This window comes from Heptranchias perlo, chromosome 23 (assembly GCF_035084215.1).
Source record: "Heptranchias perlo isolate sHepPer1 chromosome 23, sHepPer1.hap1, whole genome shotgun sequence".
Taxonomy (NCBI): Eukaryota; Metazoa; Chordata; class Chondrichthyes; order Hexanchiformes; family Hexanchidae; genus Heptranchias; species Heptranchias perlo.
Genome location: NC_090347.1, coordinates 37,105,719 through 37,118,716, shown reverse-complemented (window position 1 = coordinate 37,118,716; position 12,998 = coordinate 37,105,719).

Sequence of the window (12,998 nt, the reverse complement as noted above, 5' to 3'; positions counted from 1 at the left end):
TTAACATGCCTTGTCATCTTCAGTACCTCAGTATGCTCATCGCAACATGGACACATCTGTGATGATGCTTAATATTACCTTCTGTTCTCTTACAGGGCCTTCAGCGACTGCTGTGATGGCAGAGGCCGATTCCTCAGCGGACCTGCCGGCCTCTGAAGGTGCACCGTCACATCTTAGTGAGCCATCCACCAGCGCAGATACTCACACCTTGGTGGGTTCTAGTCCTCAGTTCGTTGGGTTGGCACCTGGTGAGTTACCACACACGTGAGAACAAGCAGACACTGGTGGCAGAGGCAGCTGCAGAAAGTCCGCATCGGTGGGAGCACTCCTCTCCAGGCTCTGCTCAACTGGATTCAGATGCTGAACCCTGGGGGCCATCCTTTAAAAGGAGAATGATCGAGGGACAGCAGCACATTTGTGAGGTGCTGGAACAGGTGCCACAATCACACAGAGGATGGAGGAGTCCAACTCCTGCATGAGTGGAATGGTGGCACAGGTACGGGAGGGAATCTCTGAGATAGTGTCACAGGGATGTGAGGGCATCTCTGAGATAGTGTCATGGGTAAATGCGGGAATGTCTGCGATGGAGGGAAGGCTAGCCTCCATTGAGCTTCAAGCACAGCTCACAATTGAGTCCATTCAGGCCCTAACAACGGCCGTTCAGACTCACAGCGAACAACATTCTGCCGCCTTAAACAGGCAGGCAGATACACCAGCACTGGCCTTACAAGGCTTCACACATGTCCTCCAAACTGTTGCCCAGCAGAGTGGTAGGAGTGATGTGGGCCTGGCTCAGGGGAGGGATGATGGTGAAAGGGTTCATGGAAATGGAGACACCACTCAAAAAGCTCCCAAGTCTCACCATCCCCCCCCTCTCAACCAGTACCTGCAATGCCGCCATCTCTTCAGGTGGCCGAGTCTGCCCCTGCACAGGTGCAGGTGGAGCAGTCTTTGGCGCGGCCCTCACGGGCAGCAAAACCCAGAGAACGTAGGCCCAAAGCATCTAATCGGTCAGGGCATGAACATGAGCAACCTGCCGCTACCTCTGCTGCAGCCACAGGGGGTGCACCACGTCAAAAGTAGTCGGAAGAGAAAGGTGAAGGTTTTGTAAGCACGAAAGGTATGCACAAGGGTGTTTGACGGTTGGTCATGATTTTTATTTATATTTAGTTTTTCTTAAACACACATTAAATATTATGATTGTCACCACTACTGCCACGTCTTGGCCATTCTTGACTGGCTTTTGTAATAGGGCCCTTTCATGAGGTTCACCATGAACGGCGACACTTGATGCCACCCATTGGGTCACTTTACAGTGGGTATATATGTAGTTGTAGGACTGTTTTTGTGCAGCGAGGGATGGATGGGGCTGGTGTGGGCGATGCTCTTTCTGGGTGGTGTGAGGACTGGACTCTTCACACTTTCTGATGTTAGGAGAACCGTTCACATATCAGTGACTCCCTGGTCTCACAGGCAGCCAGGTGACCTGCTGCTCTGCCCATGGGTTCCTCCTCCTCCTCCTCCGCCTGTGGATGGGGCCTCCTCAAGTGGCGTCCCTCTCTGTTGTTGCCCTCTGTGCTCTTGTGCAGGTGCCTGTGGTGCAACACCGTTGTGGAGCTCCAAGTGGCGGAGGTGGACGCCGTGCCTGGCGAGGCTGGCCACGTTGCTCATCCTCGGATGTAGTGGTGAATGCAGCCACGGCACCCCCCATCCTGACGGTGTGAGTTTGCGGGGGTCCGCAAAGTAGTGAAATATATTTGAACAGCAGAACTTTGAGTGGAAAGTAAGAATTTTCAGTGAAAGCACAAAGATCTTGCAGCCAAAACTTTGTCTGAAAGAACTGAGTGCCCTGCTGCAATAAATGACCTTTTCTCCCTATCGATCAAATAAGCATTTGAATCTCCCACTGGCTACTGGCTGAAACATGTCCGTTGCAACATGGAGTGTTTCCCACAGCACAGAAAACATGCTGAGGATGCTTCGAAATTGTACCCTTGCCAAAATGTGGAGAAAATTAAGAAGTTCAACCAATAAAACTATCTTAACAACTGAGTAAAGTATCATCCCGCCGACTTTAATTGCCGGTGGCACTCCCGCAGTCGGGAGGCACGTGCGCAACCAAACGCGTCAATGGGGAACCTGGAAGTCTGCGGGTTGGAACCGGTCTCCGAACCTGAACAGGATTTCCCCGATTTTCGTAGCCCCTGCCCCCAATGCACCCGCAATTTCCTGTGAAAATCGAGCCCATTTGGTCTCCTGTCTGTGGGACAGTGTAGTAACACATTTTTTTTTATTCGTTCATGGGATCTGGGCATCGCTGGCAAGGCCAGCATTTATTGCCCATCCCCAATTGCCCTTGAGAAGGTGGTGGTGAGCCGCCTTCTTGAACCGTTGCAGTCCGTGTGGTGAAGATTCTCCCACAGTGCTGTTAGGAAGGGAGTTCCAGGATTTTGACCCAGCGACGATGAAGGAACGGCGATATATTTCCAAGTCGGGATGGTGTGTGACTTGGAGGGGAACGTGCAGGTGGTGTTGTTCCCATGTGCCTGCTGCTCTTGTCCTTCTAGGTGGTAGAGGTCGTTGGTTTGGGAGGTGCTGTTGAAGAAGCCTTGGCGAGTTGCTGCAGTGCATCCTGTGGATGGTACACACTGCAGCCACAGTGCGCCGGTAGTGGAGGGAGTGAATGTTTAGGATGGTGGATAGGGTGCCAATCAAGCGGGCTGCTTTGTCCTAGATGGTGTCGAGCTTCTTGAGTGTTGTTGGAGCTGCACTCATCCAGGCAAGTGGAGAGTATTCCATCACACTCCTGACTTGTGCCTTGTAGATGGTGGAAAGGCTTTGGGGAGTCAGGAGGTGAGTCACTCGCCGCAGAATACCCAGCCTCTGACCTGCTCTTGTAGCCACAGTATTTATGTGGTTGGTCCAGTTAAGTTTCTGGTCAATGGTGACCCCCAGGATGTTGGTGGTGGGGGATTCAGCGATGGTAATGCCGTTGAATGTCAGGGGGAGTTGGTTAGACTCTCTCTTGTTGGAGATGGTCATTGCCTGGCACTTGTCTGGCACAAATGTTACTTGCCACTTATCAACCCAAGCCTGGATATTGTCCAGGTCTTGCTGCATGCGGGCATGGACTGCTTCATTATTTGAGGGGTTGCGAACGGAACTGAACACTGTGAAATCATCGGCGAACATCTCCATTTCTGACCTTATGATGGAGGGAAGATCATTGATAAAGCAGCTGAAGATGGTTGGGCCTAGGACACTGCCCTGAGGAACTCCTGCAGCAATGTCCTGGGGCTGAGATGATTGGCCTCCAACAACCGCTACCATCTTCCTTTTTTGCTAGGTATGACTCCAGCCACTGGAGAGTTTTCCCCCTGATTCCCATTGATTTCAATTTTACTAGGACTCCTTGGTGCCACACTCGGTCAAATGCTGCCTTGATGTCAAGGGCAGTTACTCTCACCTCACCTCTGGAATTCAACTCTTTTTTCCATGTTTGTAATGAGGTCTGGAGCCAAGTGGTCCTGGCGGAACCCAACCTGAGCATCGGTGAGCAGGTTATTGGTGAGTAAGTGCTGCTTGATAACACTGTCGACGACACCTTCCATCATTTTGCTGATGATTGAGAGTAGACTGATGGGGCGGTAATTGGCTGGATTGGATTTGTCCTGCTTTTTGTGGACAGGGCATACCTGGGCAATTTTCCACATTGTCGGGTAGATGCCAGTGTTGTAGCTGTACTGGAACAGCTTGGCTAGAGGCGCGGCTAGTTCTGGAGCACAAGTCTTCAGCACTACAGCCGGGATGTTGTAGGGGCCCATAGCCTTTGTTATTTCCAGTGCACTCAGCCGTTTCTTGAAATCATGTGGAGTGAATCGAATTGGCTGAAGACTTGCTTCTGTGATGGTGGGAATATCGGGAGGAGGCCAAGATGGATCATCTACTCGGCACTTCCTGCTGAAGATGTTTGCAAAAACTTTAGCCTTGTCTTTTGCACTCACGTGCTGGACTCTGTCATCATTGAGGATGGGGATGTTTACAGAGCCTCCTCCTCCCGTTAGTTGTTTAACTGTCCACCACCATTCACGACTGGATGTGGCAGGGCTGCAAAGCTTTGATCTGATCCGTTGGTTCCGAAATTGTTTAGCTCTGTCTCACATTGGGTCTCCTGTCTGTCAGACAGTGTACTAACACATTGGGTCTCCTGTCGATGGGACAGTGTACTAACACATTGGGTCTCCTGTCGATGGGACAGTGTACTAACACATTGGGTCTCCTGTCGGTGGGACAGTGTACTAACACATTGGGTCTCCTGTCGATGGGACAGTGTACTAACATATTGGGTCTCCTGTCGATGGGACAGTGTACTAACACATTGGGTCTCCTGTCGATGGGACAGTGTACTAACACATTGGGTCTCCTGTCGGTGGGACAGTGTACTAACACATTGGGTCTCCTGTCGATGGGACAGTGTACTAACACATTGGGTCTCCTGTCGATGGGACAGTGTACTAACACATTGGGTCTCCTGTCGATGGGACAGTGTACTAACACATTGGGTCTCCTGTCTGTGGGACAGTGTACTAACACATTGGGTCTCCTGTCGGTGGGACAGTGTACTAACACATTGGGTCTCCTGTCTGTCAGACAGTGTACTAACACATTGGGTCTCCTGTCGGTGGGACAGTGTACTAACACATTGGGTCTCCTGTCGATGGGACAGTGTACTAACACATTGGGTCTCCTGTCGGTGGGACAGTGTACTAACACATTGGGTCTCCTGTCGATGGGACAGTGTACTAACACACTGGGTCGTCTGTCTGTGGGACAGTGTACTAAAACATTGGGGGCGCTAAATTGGGCCGTGTAGCGCCCGTTGTTTCGGCACTACACAGCCTCTCCGACATCCAAGATGGCGTCTTGGATGCGCACGCACGTTTCCTGCGTGACGTGCGCCAGACGCCATCTTGGTACAGGAGCTAGCTCATGCGCACATCCCGAACGCTGGAAGCATGTAAAGTAGGGTGAAAATGGCTGCAATCAGTGTGCAATGCTGATTTAAAGTGATACACACAATTTTGGACCTCAACGCTCAACTCAATGCACAGTCGTATCCCTGACCATCTAAACGTTTCTTACAGTGCCTGAAAGACCCCCCACCAGCGCTTTTTAAAGGGCCATGCAGGTGTTGCAGGTTAGTTGCTGGATTATTGCTTCTGGCTGCTGGAGGAGTAGGAAGTGTTTTTTGAAGCTCCCTATTCTTATTGAGAGTTCCTAGATTACTTTTGATAGTACTTTGGCAGGTATTGCCTTACAGGTCGGAAAGTTACAACCCTGGTGAAACAACATTCCTGCCAACCATGGGCGGTCTGCTCAGGCTCCCATTGGGCATTGAGCACGACTGGGAGCATGCAGAGAGGCCACACCCAGCAGGTCAAGGTACGAGGAGACGGAGGACGAGGAGGCACAGGGCACAGAGCAGGAAGCCCTACCCAATGAGGGCCTTCAGGGATCAACTCTCTTACCTCAACATGACCGAGGAGGATTGCGTCCGATGTCTGATGTTCACCAAGGAAGCCGTCACCGAGATCTGTCAACTGGGGCGGCCACAACTGCAGCCTCAGAGCAGGTCAAGGACAGCATTGCCTGTGGCTGTGAAGGTCACTGTGGTGCTGAATTTCTACGGCTCAGAAGCATTTCAGGCCTCTGCTGGCGACATGTGCAACATCTCGCAGTATGCAGTGCACTGCTGCATAAGGGAGGTCACAGACACACCGTACCACATGAGGAACAGGTTCATCACCTTCCCTCTCAATAGAGACAATTAGAACGAGCGAGCATCGGGGTTCGCCCGCGTTGCTGGCTTCCCCATGGTGCAGGGTGCCATGGACTGCACACATATTGCCCTGTGTGTCCCGCACATCAACTCAGATCTCCTCGTCAACCGAAAGGGCTTCCACTCCCTCAACGTGCAGCTGGTGTGCGATCACACGCATTGCATCTTGGAGGTCGATGCCCGCTACCCTGGGAGCAGTCACGATGCCTTCTCATGCGGCAGTCCAACGTGCCAGCTATCTTTCATCCGACTCGGCAAGTCAAAGGCTGACTACTGGGCGACAGGGGCTATCACCTCACGACTTGGGTCATGACACCGGTCAGGAACCCACGCACACGTGCACAGCAGGCCTATGATGAGAGCCATGCTGCCACATGCAACATCGTGGAGCACACCATAGGCCTCCTCAAACAAAGCTTCCACTGCCTAGACTGGTCTGGAGGAGCCCTGCAGTACTCCCCTGAGTGGGTGGGCAGATTCGTGGTGGTCTGCTGCATGCTGCACAACCTCGCCATCATGAGGGACCAGCCTTTGCCACGAATGATTGGAGAAGACCCTGAGCCAGAGGTGGAGGAGGAGGAAGCTGAGGAGGAAGAGGTGGAGGAGCAGGAGGAGGAAGAGGCTGAAGAGGAGCAGGAGGAGGAGGGGGTGGAGCTTGAAGAGGAGGTGGAGGAAGATGCAAGGTTGCAACAGGAACCACACGCCTTGTCTGCAAGGGCTGTGTGTGCTCGCCTGATCCGTGCCCGCTATCAATAATTTGAACTACATCCCCCAACTCACCAACAGTCCTACACTCCCCACTTTTCCCCTCCCACAAGACAATCAAATTGCCCTCCATCACCTTACACATTGGTGTCCCTCTCAGCTCATTGCATGAATAACAACCACCACCAAATGCAAAATCAAACTCTCATTTATGGATTAATGAATGAAAATATGCAAACATAACAGAACTATTCACCCTTGTGCATTCCCTTAGTTCCTGTTGTTCGTGTGCCTTTACCTATCCTAGTGCTCCTACGAGGTGCTTCTCCAGTGGCTCGTAGTGGTGGAAGGCTGCTGGCTTTTGATGGAGGAACGCCCAGATGGCCTTGGAGGACGAACCTCGAGCAGCTCTGGGCCTGGAGGACCCGACTTCAGACTGCACCATCTCAGCATGCACTGCAGCAGTCTGGCCTGGCTGGCTGAGAGGCAACAACAAGGGCACTGGCGGAGTGGCACGGTGGGAGCAGGAAGGCTGTCGTCCTGAGAGAGGACAGCAGGTCCGACTGCCATGGCGCCACTGCCTCTCTCCCGGGGCGGCGCCTCAGCACTCCTGGTGATCAGCTGGAGAATGGATTGCTGGAGTGCTGTGACACCCTGGAAGCCCCGTTCCACAGTGGTCCCCAGAGCCACAATAGCAGCAGTCAGACCTTGGATGGCAGATGTTTGTGCTGCAATGGATGCTGTGACATCACTCATCAGACACTGCATCACGGTGGGCTCCACAGTTGCGCTGATGGAGGTGACCACCCGTTCCATGTTGGAACGGATGGGCTCCAAGCTCTGCGCAAAGCCCTGTGCCAAGTTGGAGCTGGACTCCTCCATGCCCCTTCTCTTTGTGTGCAGGCTTTCTGGCAGGTTTTCCAGTGCCCCAAGCATTTGTTGGTGTACGACCATCAGCCGTCTTCTGTAGCCTGGCCCATCGAAGTCCTCATCTGACTCTTCTGCAGCAGAACTAGTGAGCGACCTCACCCTCCAGCGAGTTGGCTCCTGTGGAATCCGCTCCCTTCGCCCTGGCTCCTGCGCACTTGTGCTCGGTGTCTCACCACGTGCAGATCCCTCCTCTAACCTAACCTCTAAAGGACGCGCAGTGTCAGTCTCTGAGCTGGTGGAAGCAAGTGTCAGATCGAGTGACGGTGTGGCTTCAGTGTCCTCCTCCTCCTCCTCTTCCCCCTCCTTGGGTGCCACCAAGTGTTCTTGGGTATCTGCAATGACAAAGGGAAACAGGTTGAGTTGTGGAGTGGGGAGAGGAGCAAGTAAGAGGTGCGTGCTGGCAGCACGTGCAGCACATGAGTCAGAAAAGATTATGGGAGGAGGGAGATGTGGGAAAGGAGAAGGAGCATTAGATATGCAGAGACCTCCCCCCCACCTGACTGGGACCTCCACGCGGCACGTTGTAACGGTTGCAGCGACGGCCCGCCCAATGATCCTCTGGGGGGGTGAGGACGTTTAAGCGTCCCCGTCCAGCCTCAGGTCCCTCCTGCTGCCGGTTGCTATACGTCACCTTCTCCTGCAAGACAAAGGACATTTGTGTCAGTGAGTGTCCTGCAAGGTGTGTGGGTGATGTGCCTGTCATGGTAGAATAGCTGCCAGTTTGTGTGACTTGAGTGGTGGTTGTGTGGCCTGCAAGTGTGTGCAATGTGTGGGTGAGATGCAGCATTGCGTATGGATGGCAGTGTTTGTTGGTGGGTGGGTGGGTGACAGGAGATGTCGTGCATGGAGTATTGGTGCAGTTGGTAGGATGTGCCTCTTGACACTTGCATTCACTCACCTTGACCACTCGTGTCAAATCATTACATTTCTTGCGGCACTGCACCCACGTGCATGGTGCAATGCTCCTGGCATTCACCCCCTGTGCCACAGCCTGCCAATGCCTAAGCAGCTGTAGTCTAAACGGTCTCCAGCCAACCTGCGGGTACATGCCTGCCCTCCTTTGGTCCACACCTTCAACAAGGGCCTCCAGAGCATCGTCCGAGAATCTTGGTGCCCGCTCTATTGCTGTTGTAGCTACTCGTGATGCCATCCTCCCTTCTCCTCCTTGGCTGTGTATCTGCCATTGCAAATGTGCCTGCACCTTTAAATAGTGCAGGCTGCTGATGATGTGCGCTGTCCACGCCCCATTTCCAACTTCCTCATTCTCCGTGTATCCTCTCAGCAGCGAGGGCAGTGCTTCCTGCACGGAGACTTCATGGTAAGTATCAGGCAGCACGAAGTTCACGTTCTGCCTGCGTGGGGTCCGTTGGGCGCGGGGTGGTAGCGCATCGCACTACCATAGCCCATAATGGACCCGAATCCAATTTTTCCCCGGCTCTCCTGTCGGTGGGACAGTGCATTAACACATTGGGTCTCCTGTCTGTGGGACAGTGTACTAACACATTGGGTCTCCTGTCTGTGGGACAGTGTACTAACACATTGGGTCTCCTGTCGGTGGGACAGTGTACTAACACATTGGGTCTCCTGTCTGTGGGACAGTGTACTAACACATTGGGTCTCCTGTCTGTGGGACAGTGTACTAACACATTGGGTCTCCTGTCTGTGGGACAGTGTACTAACACATTGGGTCTCCTGTCTGTGGGACAGTGTACTAACACATTGGGTCTCCTGTCTGTGGGACAGTGTACTAACACATTGGGTCTCCTGTCTGTGGGACAGTGTACTAACACATTGGGTCTCCTGTCTGTGGGACAGTGTACTAACACATTGGGTCTCCTGTCTGTCAGACAGTGTACTAACACATTGGGTCTCCTGTCTGTGGGACAGTGTACTAACACATTGGGTCTCCTGTCTGTGGGACAGTGTACTAACACATTGGGTCTCCTGTCTGTGGGACAGTGTACTAACACATTGGGTCTCCTGTCGGTGGGACAGTGTACTAACACATTGGGTCTCCTGTCTGTGGGACAGTGTACTAACACATTGGGTCTCCTGTCAGTGGGACAGTGTACTAATACATTGGGTCTCCTGTCTGTCAGACAGTGTACTAACACATTGGGTCTCCTGTCTGTCAGACAGTGTACTAACACATTGGGTCTCCTGTCTGTCAGACAGTGTACTAACACATTGGGTCTCCTGTCCGTGGGACAGTGTACTAACACATTGGGTCTCCTGTCTGTGGGACAGTGTACTAACACATTGGGTCTCCTGTCTGTGAGACAGTGTACTAACACATTGAGTCTCCTGTCAGTGGGACAGTGTACTAATACATTGGGTCTCCTGTCTGTCAGACAGTGTACTAACACATTGGGTCTCCTGTCTGTGGGACAGTGTACTAACACATTGGGTCTCCTGTCTGTCAGACAGTGTACTAACACATTGGGTCTCCTGTCTGTCAGACAGTGTACTAACACATTGGGTCTCCTGTCTGTGGGACAGTGTACTAACACATTGGGTCTCCTGTCCGTGGGACAGTGTACTAACACATTGGGTCTCCTGTCTGTGGGACAGTGTACTAACACATTGGGTCTCCTGTCAGTGGGACAGTGTACTAACACATTGGGTCTCCTGTCCGTGGGACAGTGTACTAACACATTGGTTCTCCTGTCTGTGGGACAGTGTACTAACACATTGAGTCTCCTGTCAGTGGGACAGTGTACTAACACATTGGGTCTCCTGTCTGTGGGACAGTGTACTAACACATTGGGTCTCCTGTCTGTGGGACAGTGTACTAACACATTGAGTCTCCTGTCAGTGGGACAGTGTACTAACACATTGGGTCTCCTGTCTGTGGGACAGTGTACTAACACATTGTCCCCGATATTACCGGGGAGATAGGATGGCAGCGGGGGTGGTGGGGGGGGTGCGATTGGGCGCGTGGGTAACCCGCCCAGTAAAATCTGTCCGTTCCCCACGCGATCGCGGGTAAATTGGAGTCACTTAACGTGGCTTCCGGGTTTCCCGTTGTCAACCTGCGCAGCGGGCGGACTGCGCACCCGCATCACAGGCTGTCAGCTGGAGGAGCTCTATTTAAAGGGGCAGTCCTCCAATGCTGCTCCTGGAGCAAACACCCAAAATTACACAATGGAGCAGCCCAGGGGAAAGGCTGGTCCAAGATTCAGTGATGCCTCACTCCAGGTGCTTCTGGATGGGGTGAGGAGGAGGAGGAGGGATGTGTGTTATCCGGTGGGCGGGAGGAAGTGGCCTGCCTCTGCCACCAAGAAGGCCTGGCTCGAGGGGGCAGAGGAGGTCACCAGCAGCAGTAACATATCCCGCACCTGGGTCCAGTGCAGGAAGCGCTTCAATGACCTAACTAGGTCAGCCAAAGTGAGTACACTTACTCATTCTCCTACATTCCATCTTCCACATCACCACCCCCACCCCCCAACTCATTCTGCACTGCCAACACTACTCTATCACATAACTCCTCACACCCACTTAAGGCTCATCCTCAATTTACCTGCACTTCCTCACCACTTCCTCACCTCCCCAGTGCTCACCCCACCACCACGACTCAACCTAATCCTCATACAATGTCATGGCTCTGTCTCATACTCACCGCCTGATGCATCTCTTTCACGGGAACACATTGGATCTTCTGTCTGTGGGACAGTGTACTAACATACGTAGAAGTGGAGAAATAAAAAAAATTCATCTTTGGAATACAGAGTTAACAATTGACACAATATAAGGTACTCCATGCTACATTAAACATCCTGTTGTCAAAAGATAATTTATTTAAAATCGTACACAAACAGGTCCAATGTCTTAAGGATAAGGCAAGGCTCAAAACAATCAATAACCTGCAAAGTGTCTGCAAAGTGAATTTTTGGTCTGACAATTTGTTGGTTACCATAATGACAATACTTGGATATATTTTGCATAAGTAGCAAATCTTTTATCTACTTTTATCTTCAGCATGGTTCCACCACCAGATTCCGTTTCTAATGTCTTGTGTAATGTAGAAGGGGAGTTTCCACTGCTTGGCACTGTGTCATTCAGTTCACGATTCTTCCCATGGATCCAGCTTGCTAAAATTCTAATACTAGAGTTTCTGTCACTTCTGAGACAATGCAGCGATGAGAGGCAGCAGCAGAATTGCAAGGCAAGGTCCTAGGCCCAGTACATCTCCACATTCTCTTGCATTTTCTTCAGCATGGAATGGATGACAGGTGTCCAGACGTCTTCTGATTTTCTGAGATGATCGCGTTTCAGGGATTCATTATACATTATTTCTATAGGGTCCATTGTAATTGATGCAACAGTGCATTCACAGCTGGCATCTACGACATCCGTAACGAGGTTACTGCTTGGAAGCTGCTGGATCACAAATGACTTGTGGCAGCCTTCACAGTTGATTGCTCCTGTAGTTTCCATTATAGTTCGCTCAGACACAAAGGCTGGATATTCAGTGTCACATGGTTGGAGAACTTGCTTAGGTCACTGTGCTCTGGTGTCCTTTTCACTGGCAAGATTGAGAAGTCATGGGAAACCTGTGCAGGTAAAGTAAAATTCATTTCATGTTTAGAATCAACAAAAAATTAAGTACCTCAACTATTTCAGTGAGGTAAATTGTGCTTTTAACAATCCGCCCGCCAGCATTAAGTGGGGACGGGACTTTCGGGTTTCGGATGTGCGCCCGCATCCAAACGCACTTGGGTTAAACCCGGAAGTGGGCATGTTGGACCCAGGATGCGGTCGCGCATCAACAAGTTCCAATATAGCCTCTCACTGACTCCCAACCCTCCCATTCTTTGGGCTCAAAATTACCCCCATTGGGTCTCCTGTCAGTGGGACAGTGTACTAACACATTGGGTCTCCTGTCTGTGGGACAGTGTACTAACACATTGGGTCTCCTGTCTGTGGGACAGTGTACTAACACATTGGGTCTCCTGTCGGTGGGACAGTGTACTAACACATTGGGTCTCCTGTCTGTGGGACAGTGTACTAACACATTGATTCTCCTGTCTGTGGGACAGTGTACTAACACATTGGGTCTCCTGTCTGTGGGACAGTGTACTAACACATTGGGTCTCCTGTCTGTGGGACAGTGTAGTAACACATTGAGTCTCCTGTCGGTGGGACAGTGTACTAACACATTGGGTCTCCTGTCGGTGGGACAGTGTACTAACACATTGGGTCTCCTGTCTGTGGGACAGTGTACTAACACATTGGGTCTCCTGTCTGTGGGACAGTGTACTAACACATTGGGTCTCCTGTCTGTGGGACAGTGTACTAACACATTGGGTCTCCTGTCTGTGGGACAGTGTACTAACACATTGAGTCTCCTGTCGGTGGGACAGTGTACTAACACATTGGGTCTCCTGTCGGTGGGACAGTGTACTAACACATTGGGTCTCCTGTCTGTCAGACAGTGTACTAACACATTGGGTCTCCTGTCTGTGGGACAGTGTACTAACACATTGAGTCTCCTGTCGGTGGGACAGTGTACTAACACATTGGG